Here is a 10026-nt window from a genome sequence, read left to right as displayed (position 1 = left end):
CGAAACAGAGAAAGATATATTCTCTCTGTCTGGGTGGCCTCATTTCCTATCTGAGGATGTCATTGCAGTGTGTGTGTGTGTGTGTGTGTGTGTGTGTGTGTGTGAGGTCCACATTGTGGGATTTATGTGTCAGATTAGGATCTTGTCACCCAAGGACCAGAAGTCTGCCGCAGGTTTTAAAAAAAGCCCAAGACTCAAGGGCTAAATACTGCTGTCTCTGCACCCAGTCAAGCAAGGCAGAGGGCAGCACCATTTAATGGGTATGCAGTGGCAAGAGACAACAGGGAGGGGAAAAGAGAGAAAGAAAGAGAGGGGGTGTGTGTGTGTGTGTGTGTGTGGGGGCTGAGACCCCATGCAGACGGACTCTAGTTTGCCTGAACCCGGGTTCAGTTTTCACACCTATTTCACACCTACCCACTTTTTACATCGCGTGCACATGAACCCAGTGAATCCGATTGACTCAGCTGTAGTACATCCCCCACGCCTGTTGGTGGCGCTTTGGTGCTACAGACAACTGAAGAAAACGGAGAAGAAGACAGGAGCATGCTATCAAAATAACATATGACAGTAGTTGAGCTCCAACTAGCAACCTTTAGCTTAGCCGCATAGCCTACATTTGATCTGCACAGTAACACATTATGGTGGTTTATAAAATCAGTGGTAAGAGCAGACTGTAGGTTAAGCGAAAAATAATTGTATTTGTTATTGATAATAAAGAGTTTAGAACAGTGCAACATGACATGTCTGAGTTGTTTAAATGCCTGTGCTTTATGGAGATGCTGAGCTTGAGCACGAGAGACCACAATGCAAGTGCTGTGGATCCTGGATGTTTCATGGTTTACAATTGCTTCCAATTTCATGGTTTTATTACTAACAACAAATGTAGGCTATTGTTGAGGGCTTTGTCCTTCACGTACTGTAGGCTACCTCTGAAGTAACGTTAACGCTAGCTAGTAGCTATCGCTATCGTTGTTTGACAGGACTAAAGCTAACGTAGCATTCATCTGTTTTGAAACTTCCGTCTATAATAAAAAATCTTTTCACGTCAGATTTGCTCATATAGGCTATTGCTGACACTTTTAAAAACTGTTTTTTGAAAAATGGTCTGATGCAAATAAATTAAACAGTGATAGATTAAAGTGTGGCTTGTTAATGTCATCCCTTTCCTAACAACAGATAGATAGATACATTTGTATTAATCCCGTTAGGGAAATTCACGTGGAAAAGGAGCAAGGTAATAGGAAGAATTTTTTTTTTTAAACTGGAGAGCTGTTATAACTGGCTGCCACACTCACTGCGCCATGGCAACCCATTCCGTTATTAAATAATGCCGGTTGTGTCTGTTGTTCTGGCTGGTCTAATGATGCAATTACGTGGGGCAATCCGATTAGGTATGCGGATAGCGTGCAGACGAACACGAACACCAACAACAATCGGCAATCGCTTACTCACTTTGGACCCCCGATTCGAGGGAGTGCGGATACAGTGTGCAAATACAGTGCGTTCGTCTGCACGATAGGGCTATCCGGACTCGGGGTTCACCGGGTCCAGACAAACTAGAGTCCGTCTGCACGGGGTCTCAGCCCCCCCCCCCCCACACACACACACACCCCCTCTCTTTCTTTCTCTCTTTTCCCCAAGGCAACTGTGCTGAGAGTGAAGAGGAACAAAGAAGAAAAGAAGAAAAGGATTCGAAAACATCAACTAAAGTAACTCTTTTAGAACTGATCCAGCTTTTATTATTCATCACAATATGCTTCTTGCTGCTGGTTACTGTTTTGACACCATGCTGTATACTATACAAAACCATTCTAAATAGAGAATTAATGTAATGCTTGTTGATTAGCCCTATCCCAAAAGGACTTTACATCTAAATCAGCACACAAGTTGGCACTTGTTACATTTATGCAGATTTAGACAACACACACAGCTTTAAGAGAGAAAAAATGTATTACCATGACAAATCCCTAAGGACTCAGCAGTTTACCAGTAATGTTAATGTTATACATATCCGCCAATAAAATTGTTCAATTTATGAGGCAGTCATTATATAAAGCAGACGTCCTCAACCAAGGTCTTCTCAGCTGTACTGCAGGCCTGTCTACGCTCTGGGTCTCTGTGGTTAAACCAATAAACAATTCAAATGATTCATCTCATCTTTATAATAATATCCTTGATAATACGCTTATTTGGTTGTTGGTAGAAAAAAATAGGGCAGGTTATGCAAGAAGCTAGATCAAAATGACCTGGCTGGCAACAATAACCTTATTCCCTTTTTGTCACAACTTGAAAAGTCGGCATTTATACACGATACCCCTATAACGATACCCCTATAACCCCCAAAACGTTTTTTACTCCCACAAAAGATAAATTGTCATTGAATGCCTAAAAAACACAACAGGCAAAAAGAAAATCCTGAACAAAAAATGTATAGCACATGGGGTTCCCCTGGGTAGCCACAGGGCCCTATAGGATGGCTTATGCCACTGACCGGCCTTGCTTTCCTTATACCAAAAAATGCCCTAAACTCTGCCGCATTAGCTGTTTTGAGCAGTGGGCTGCAGAATAATCCCACCCCTATGGCCCTGTCTCTGGACTGCATCACACTGAGGCCTGATAGCCTCCTGTCTCTGAATGATCTTAAAAGGACAGGTTAAAATGACGGGTTAAAACTAGGCTTGACTGTGCCTCATGAATATTGAATTCATTAATCAATTTAATTGATTGAATTGAGTTACATATGATTTAATTATGATTGATAGTTTATTCATATATTCACTGGGTGTAATGTACACAAACAGTATGGATGGCTTTGCAAATTCAAAAGCACTTGTTCTAAAACACCAAGCTAAAGGCCCCGTCACACCATGACGTTCTGGTCAACGTTCTCTGAACTTTCTAATCGTTCAATTTCGAGCGTTCTAGGGCGATGTGGACACATCTGGCGTGTGACTTAACGAAAGAATAGCGTAGGACTGACGCATGACTACTAGCGTGGGACTCACGCATGAGGAGCATGTAACAGCGACACTGGTGCGCGACAAACGTGTGCTGACGTGTCTGCTACTAGCGCTGCTGCAGGTAAGAAGATGATAAATGCTGCTGAAAGTAAGAAGAATACAAAGCCTCTTTCACTAGCAATGTCTTCGGACGAAGATTTACTGTAGGCTAATTATTACTGTGATTTACGAAATAACGGGCGTTATTCCTGGGGTTTTATGTTATTAAAATAAATGATTTAAATTTGACACTGAATTTGTGTTTCTCAATGTTTATTATTAGAAAACATCAACACATCCACACACATTGTCCATGTCACAAGAGTCTTCGTATCATATCCATCTGCCATGGAACAGCACCAGCTATAACAGTGCTCAGCTATGTTCTAGTTCAGTACATCTACTTCATGCTGGGCTCAAGCAAGCATACCCTCCACTCCGCTTTTCGCTAGATTATGCAACGACCTTGCATGACATGATAGCATTGCATATGTAGATGTATAGTGCACAGAATAACGTTTGCAATGATGTAAGTTGCGTTTGTTGATCACGTATGGTTAATAATATATTAATTGTAGAAGGGACATGATAAAATCAAGATCTTCCCTTGGTGAAAAAACTTTCCCCGATATCTTCCTACGAGAGATGGGTTAGGTGCTCAAATTTCCCTGGATCAAAGAGGATGTTAGGCATGTCCAAACTAAAATTCACGTCTCAGGATTTTTTGCTGCGCACATAAGTTGTTTCGGGTGCATCAACTGTAGGCTACTCAGTCTACCCTACCAACGACTGACTACCATAGCCAAACGCGTGCAAAGTTAATAAAACGTTCCACGAAAGTTCTCCAGCGTTTAAATTAAACATTGAAGAACGCTGATCTCCATGAGAACTTTTGTGCATGTTCAAAACTTTTTTTTTTGGACCAGCGTTCTCCTCCGATCACCGACGATTACCGACGATTACAGCGTTCACCAGCTTTCACACAAAGCTCTTCTGGCGCAATACCAGCGACCATGGATGATTACCAACGTTTCCTCTAACATCATAGAACGTTGACCAGAACGTCATGGTGTGACGGGGCCTTTAGCTTGATCCTAGTCATCCCTCTCACCTTTAGTCTTTTCCACTTGAAAGCTATCGAAGATCCGTTGACAACATGGATAGCACAACAGAAAAGAAGAACACTTGACTCTAACTTGATTTTGCAGCTGATTTATGATTTTGGTCCAATCTAATGTGATAAATATGATGATTCACCTCAAAAGGTGATATTTAGCACTTGCTTGATGAACAAAATACATTCAAAATACAGCCACCTGTTGGGAAGGTACACCTGTTGGGGAACTGCATGCACATTTTTTTCTTTCTAGCTTAAAAAAAAACAATCAGTATGCACATGTCAATGTGATGGGGAAAACATTGGCCATGTTCAACATAACAGAGGTGAAGAAGAGCACTGGGGTCTCGCATCTCAGTTCAACACACACACACACACACACACACACACACACACACACACACACCGGACACACCGGACACACACACACACACACACACACACACACACACACACACACACACACACACACACACACACACACACCGGACACACCGGACACACACACACACACACACACACACACACACACAGAGACACCCCTCCGATCCCTGCCTGCAGAGATGTCCAGTGCAGGCCACGCCACTCCAGACAATAGCAGGGGCTGTGTCCGTCTGTGGAGTCCTTATCTCTGTGTTCCGTCCCTTCCGAGTTGGAATCTTCCCATGAGTTTGCCACAAGGGCCAATAATTCTGGAGTAAAGCAATTGAAATAAAAGCAATTGGATTATGTGTACTCTGAAAACAACAAAGAAAGAGAAGTTTGATGGGTTGTTTGAAAATAAATGTTATAATACTCTTACTAATTGTGTATTAACATTGTCTTAAACATCAGCTGTTTGTGATTTGTCAACGTTTAATTTCATTTGGATGCAGCTCTTTATGTGTATGTGTGTGTGTGTGTGTGTGTGTGTGTGTGTGTGTGTGTGTGTGTGTGTGTGTGGGTGTGCAGATGGAATATGTGACAGATGATAATGGTCCTAGAACCCACAAGGCTTTCACTTCAGCTCTAATCTGATGTTGTGGGTCAGTGATAAATGAAGTCTAATGAGGCTCTTAGATGTTTTGGGGATTAAAAAGTCATTGAAAGCAGTGCACATAAATATTTCACATGTGAATGAATTCCTATTATGAACTGCTGTTTCTTTTCCAGTCACTAAAAGTGACAGAACTGTGAACGGCTATGCTGCTCAGCTCTTGCTGCCAAGTGCACAATGGGATAATGGCAAAGTCAAAGTCAAATTTATTTATAAAGTACATTTAAAAACAACTCACGTTGACCAAAGTGCTGTACAATTAAATCGCAATAAAATATCAAATCAAATAGAAAACAGAAACAAAACAATCAGATCACCATAAAATATAAAATCAAATAGAAAAACAGAAGCAAAACACTCCACTAAGCATCTTTATACACAGAAAGCAAATATACAGATGATCAACTCATGTGCTCGGTGGTTACTACCTGCCTCCTCTCATCAAAGGAATACACAAATTCAGTTGTTAAAATGGCTAAACCAGACAAAACAGGAACTTCAATATATTTAAAAACCCACAGTTTAATTTGTTTTTAAGATGAGTTCTAGAGAGAAAGAATGATTTGATGTACAGGACTCAGCTCCTTCATTAGGATCCCCGCCCCACCACCCCCCACTCCCCCGCCCTCGGGGTGCTCCTCTGCTACACTACTTTGTGTCCGCCAGAGGGCACTCTGGTCCCGGTCTGTAAATGCGCCATCCGCCATTCGATTGAGGAAAATGCCACCAGATGGCGGCTTAGGATTGCTGCTCTTCTGAAAGGCGCGGTCCTATTCTCGGTCCAAATTTCAATTAAAAAATCTTTAAACTAAAAAAAATATTTTGCAATTTTAACTCCAAAGTCGATTATCAATACAACAATGACCGACAAAGGTAAGTTTTTTTCGGTTTGGGGCATTTTTGGTACTGTGGAAAGCTTGATGGGGTGCAGATTAAAGATGGAGGACAGGCAAAGAGAACTGGTGGGGGATGGGTACACGGAGGCTTGAAGAAGCGAATGCTTTCTTTTCCCCCGTTACATTATCTGTATATGCGAGAATTTCTCGTCGGGCCACTCTCGCAACACGTCTGACTTTAACATTCTGTGGGGACAGCGCCAGGCAGCAGTTATTTCTTTGTGTTCTCTGTCTTGTCATCAAATCATAGGGATGAGACGTTTGTTTAGCTAACGTTAGTGGAAGACGTGCAATAATAGAAAGTCTATGCATTGCCTTGTCTGGCTGGTAGAGCCGCATTGTACAGTGTCGGGTAGCTTCTGCTAGCGAGCTAATTATATAACGTTGTGCCGAAGCATACGTGGAACTAAGCCTTTTTAGCAGTGGATTTTCTAAATGGGTTTATTTTCAAGTAGCATAATTGTATCATCCAAAGCGATTGAATAACGTTAAAAAGCGAATCACATTAACAGCAATTTCCAGGCATGTTGTCGCAAGAATTATGTAAATAAAATAGACAGCGACCATATTCTGATTTTTTTTTTACAGCCTAGTTGTTGACTTTGTTGCCATGGCAAAACACTAATTCTAGAACTGATGATAATGTATTGGAAACCATTGTTTCTGTATATGTGTTGTAATGCTACCAGGATACAGTTTTTGGCTGAGCAAAAATGACATGTTTATGGTAAATTTACCCGGGAAATCTGCGCAGGGGGATGGGCTGCAGGCAAGAATGTACGTCTGCCTGTGACTGGAGATGTTGGCCTAATTGACTTAAGTGGATCTACGCTAGTCCTGCTCTGAGATTTTCAGTTACATTTTCAGCTTAGTCTTTGTTTACACAAACATTGCGATGCTGGCACGTTACCTTTTGGTACTGAAATGTTGAATAACCATGTCTCACCTCACATTTGTTTTTATATCTTCCTTAATTGAAATAAGACGAATAAAGAGTTTACACCCTATTTCTCTGGCTTGTAGTTGAAAATCCTATCAACAGTGATTTCAGTCTCTCATGGAACAGCTCCTAACTCTCAGGGGACGGGCTTGTTATTGGTTGTGATAGCATAGTACAGCACGTCCCTTATAAACATGCAGGCACAGCTGTTTCAATTGGTACCCCTCTTTCAAAAACTCTCCTGCAACTGTCACCTGGACTGGTAAGCAGCATTTCAAGACAGTAATGGCATGTTGTCATTCTTGTAGCTCACCATACAGTTGGGAAAAATGGAAGCCTGTTGGAACACGCAGCAACATTCCACACTCCATCCCTGGAGGGATGTCCCAGGTTGTGGTGCCATGTGACTTGAGCGCTACGCCACAGGGCACAGCAGCAGGCCCTGCATAACCAAACACCACACTTACTTGGATTTTAATTGGGCGAGCTACTGTACATAATTGGCTCCTTTTCATAATGATGACCGTGAGTGAAACCATCAGATCTAGTGGCAGTCATAGTCATAGTACCAGAGCTCATACCATACCAATAGTCATAGCATTTGTTGTAGGATGGACACAAGCAAAGCCGTTCCGTAGCTTTCCACTTTGTGACATCTGCAGGCAGTGTGTTGCTTAAAAGGGTCAAACTCATTGGCCTTAACATATTGGTCTTCAGCAGTATTACTGCTGGAAAAATGTGAGCTGTTGAAAACTAACCTGACTCATTTTTGTTGGCCCTTTTTGGAGAAGGCTCCATTGGGAAGGCTGTCTTGGGTAGCCTCTTTAATTCTCCCACTGACATTGTTCTGAGTCAATTACACGCTCCGACCAATGCTCATTCCATCTGACACTTGACCACAAACCACTGTCATGGCAGCAGATCCTTTTCTGACACATGCCTGTGCGCTCTGGTGAGAACTGGAGGTGAGGTGTGTGTTCCTGTGTGTGGATGGATTGCACACGCACACACACACACACACACACACACACACTCACACACACACACACACACACACACACACACACACACACTTAGAGGGTGCGCTGATTTAAGCCGAATGTCTCCTGTCGTAGGCAGATGGAACAGGGCCTCCTTCAGCTCCAGTGAGACCTGAGTTTGGGTCTGTGTGGAGCTGACCAGCTGTTCACCATTACACTGTTCCTCTAGCACACATAAGTCTAACCTGACCCGTCATTATCATCACGTGTGTGTGTGTGTGTGTGTGTATGTGTGTGTAAGCGTGCGATCGTCGTTGTAAGATCTGTTATGACATCAGCGTGCGTGCCTCTGTTTTTGTTGGCAGTCAGGACCATTAAAACCTCAACAGTATTTTGACTCAGTCAATTGAGCTCAGTATGATGTTCACAGCTGCAGGGACTTATCCAGCAACCCCACTATTGATCATTGCATCAATTTGTATTTAAAACCAGCACTTTCTGTGTGTGTTGATTTTTCTACCAGCGCCGTCCTCTTTTCCTTTCCTTGTGAAATGTATTTGTTTCCTGTGATCAGTCCCTCCAAAAGTGAACACTGGCTTCAGATGATAGATGATAGGCACGCTACAGGTAGACAATGACACGATGGCTATGAGAACCTCTCTTCCCCCAAAACCTCCCGTGCTCACTGTCATACCACAAAGCCCTCTAAAAGCAGAGGATGTGTGTGGGGTGTGTGGGGGTGTTATTCTCTGAGGTAAATTGGTTCACTTGTGAGGTGTGACTGTTGTGCTGCCGTCAGCGCCCTCCCTCCTACAAACATCTCGTAATGATCTGCCACACACTGTTGTTTTAGCCTGCCAGCTGTTCTTCAGACTGCAATCATGCGCAGCACAAATAAGTGGCCATTGTTGTGCAGTGTGACCTGTGACCATTCATCTAGACCAACATTCTGAGGCAGAACTCTAGCCACACTAATCATAATGTGGCTAGAGTTAGGTTTAGAGGTAGGTTTCATTTTTTTTTGGCACATTTCTCAATATGAAACGACTGTTGAAGCAGCATTGAATAAAATGACGGGCCTTCCGAGGAAACTCAGTTGCCAGAAACGCTACAGGGGGAAGTCAAGTCATTCTTCAGTCACACACCACAGAACAGCACATTTATCCTGGTTTTAGACATACAGGTTGGAAACATCCAGACAATGGAACCAAACACATATACAGCCAGTGGTTCACAATAATAAGTGCATTTTTTTTATTTTTATATATATATATATTACAGAATGTGTAACTGAGAATAGCCAACCCAATCCCACCATGCAAAGTCCAAAACTATTCACCACACAAAGACAGGCTACACATGAACCACTGTTCTGTGGAGCTGACCTTGCTTTTTAAAAACTTGCTATGAGCTTCATACAGAGTGTGCTACTGCCAGTTACTTGCGACCTGCATGCCTGTGCATAAACACAGCTTTAAATAGCCTTGCCTTGGCTCGCACACACACACACACACACAGAACAAGCCATACATAAATGGTATTTGGTCTTTCATGAACACAGTATGGGCAAATGGGATCCCTGCTTGTAGAGGCTTATTTATGTTTGCCACACAGCAGATTAGAATCCACCAGGGCCGGACGTGCCATTTTATTGTGTAGCCTACTTGTTTGCTGATCTTTTACAGGTGCCCAACATTATTATGATCGTGATGCTGGAATTCTCTAAAGAAATGCACGTAGTCCATTATAAATGAAGGGTGATAGAGGAAAGCATGTAATTAAATCAATGCAGTGGTCTTTACAACTACTGACAGACAATGCCACAGCTTTGTCTGTACTCACACTGGCTGAGTTTGCAAACTCCCACACATTTTCAATGCTGCAGTGGTAATAAATAACATGTAGCCAACCAAGTCAAAAAATGATGTGTTTCTGGGAGACGTCTTTCCTGTTAGTATGAGGAGCTGCAGCCTTGACAGGCCCAATGCAGTCCTTAGGCAATTATGAGTGGCTGTTTGGCCTTGTCCTTATCATAGCTGCAAGATCAACAGAGAGAGA

At 42.6% G+C, this 10026-nt stretch overlaps 1 protein-coding gene across 1 annotated transcript in view; it reads left to right on the top strand.

Annotated features, from left to right (window-relative positions):
• The first annotated feature begins 5860 nt into the window (after positions 1–5860).
• stag1a (stromal antigen 1a) overlaps positions 5861–10026 on the top strand; it is a 42185-nt gene continuing 38019 nt past the window's right edge. Inside the window, exon 1 of the mRNA XM_031562852.2 lies at positions 5861–6025. The gene's annotated coding sequence lies outside the window, so the exon portion shown is untranslated. The remainder of the gene's footprint in view (positions 6026–10026) is intronic.

This window comes from Clupea harengus, chromosome 25 (assembly GCF_900700415.2).
Source record: "Clupea harengus chromosome 25, Ch_v2.0.2, whole genome shotgun sequence".
NCBI lineage: Eukaryota > Metazoa > Chordata > Actinopteri > Clupeiformes > Clupeidae > Clupea > Clupea harengus.
Note: the sequence above shows the minus strand (reverse complement) of the source record. Positions and strands in the feature narration are given on the sequence as shown.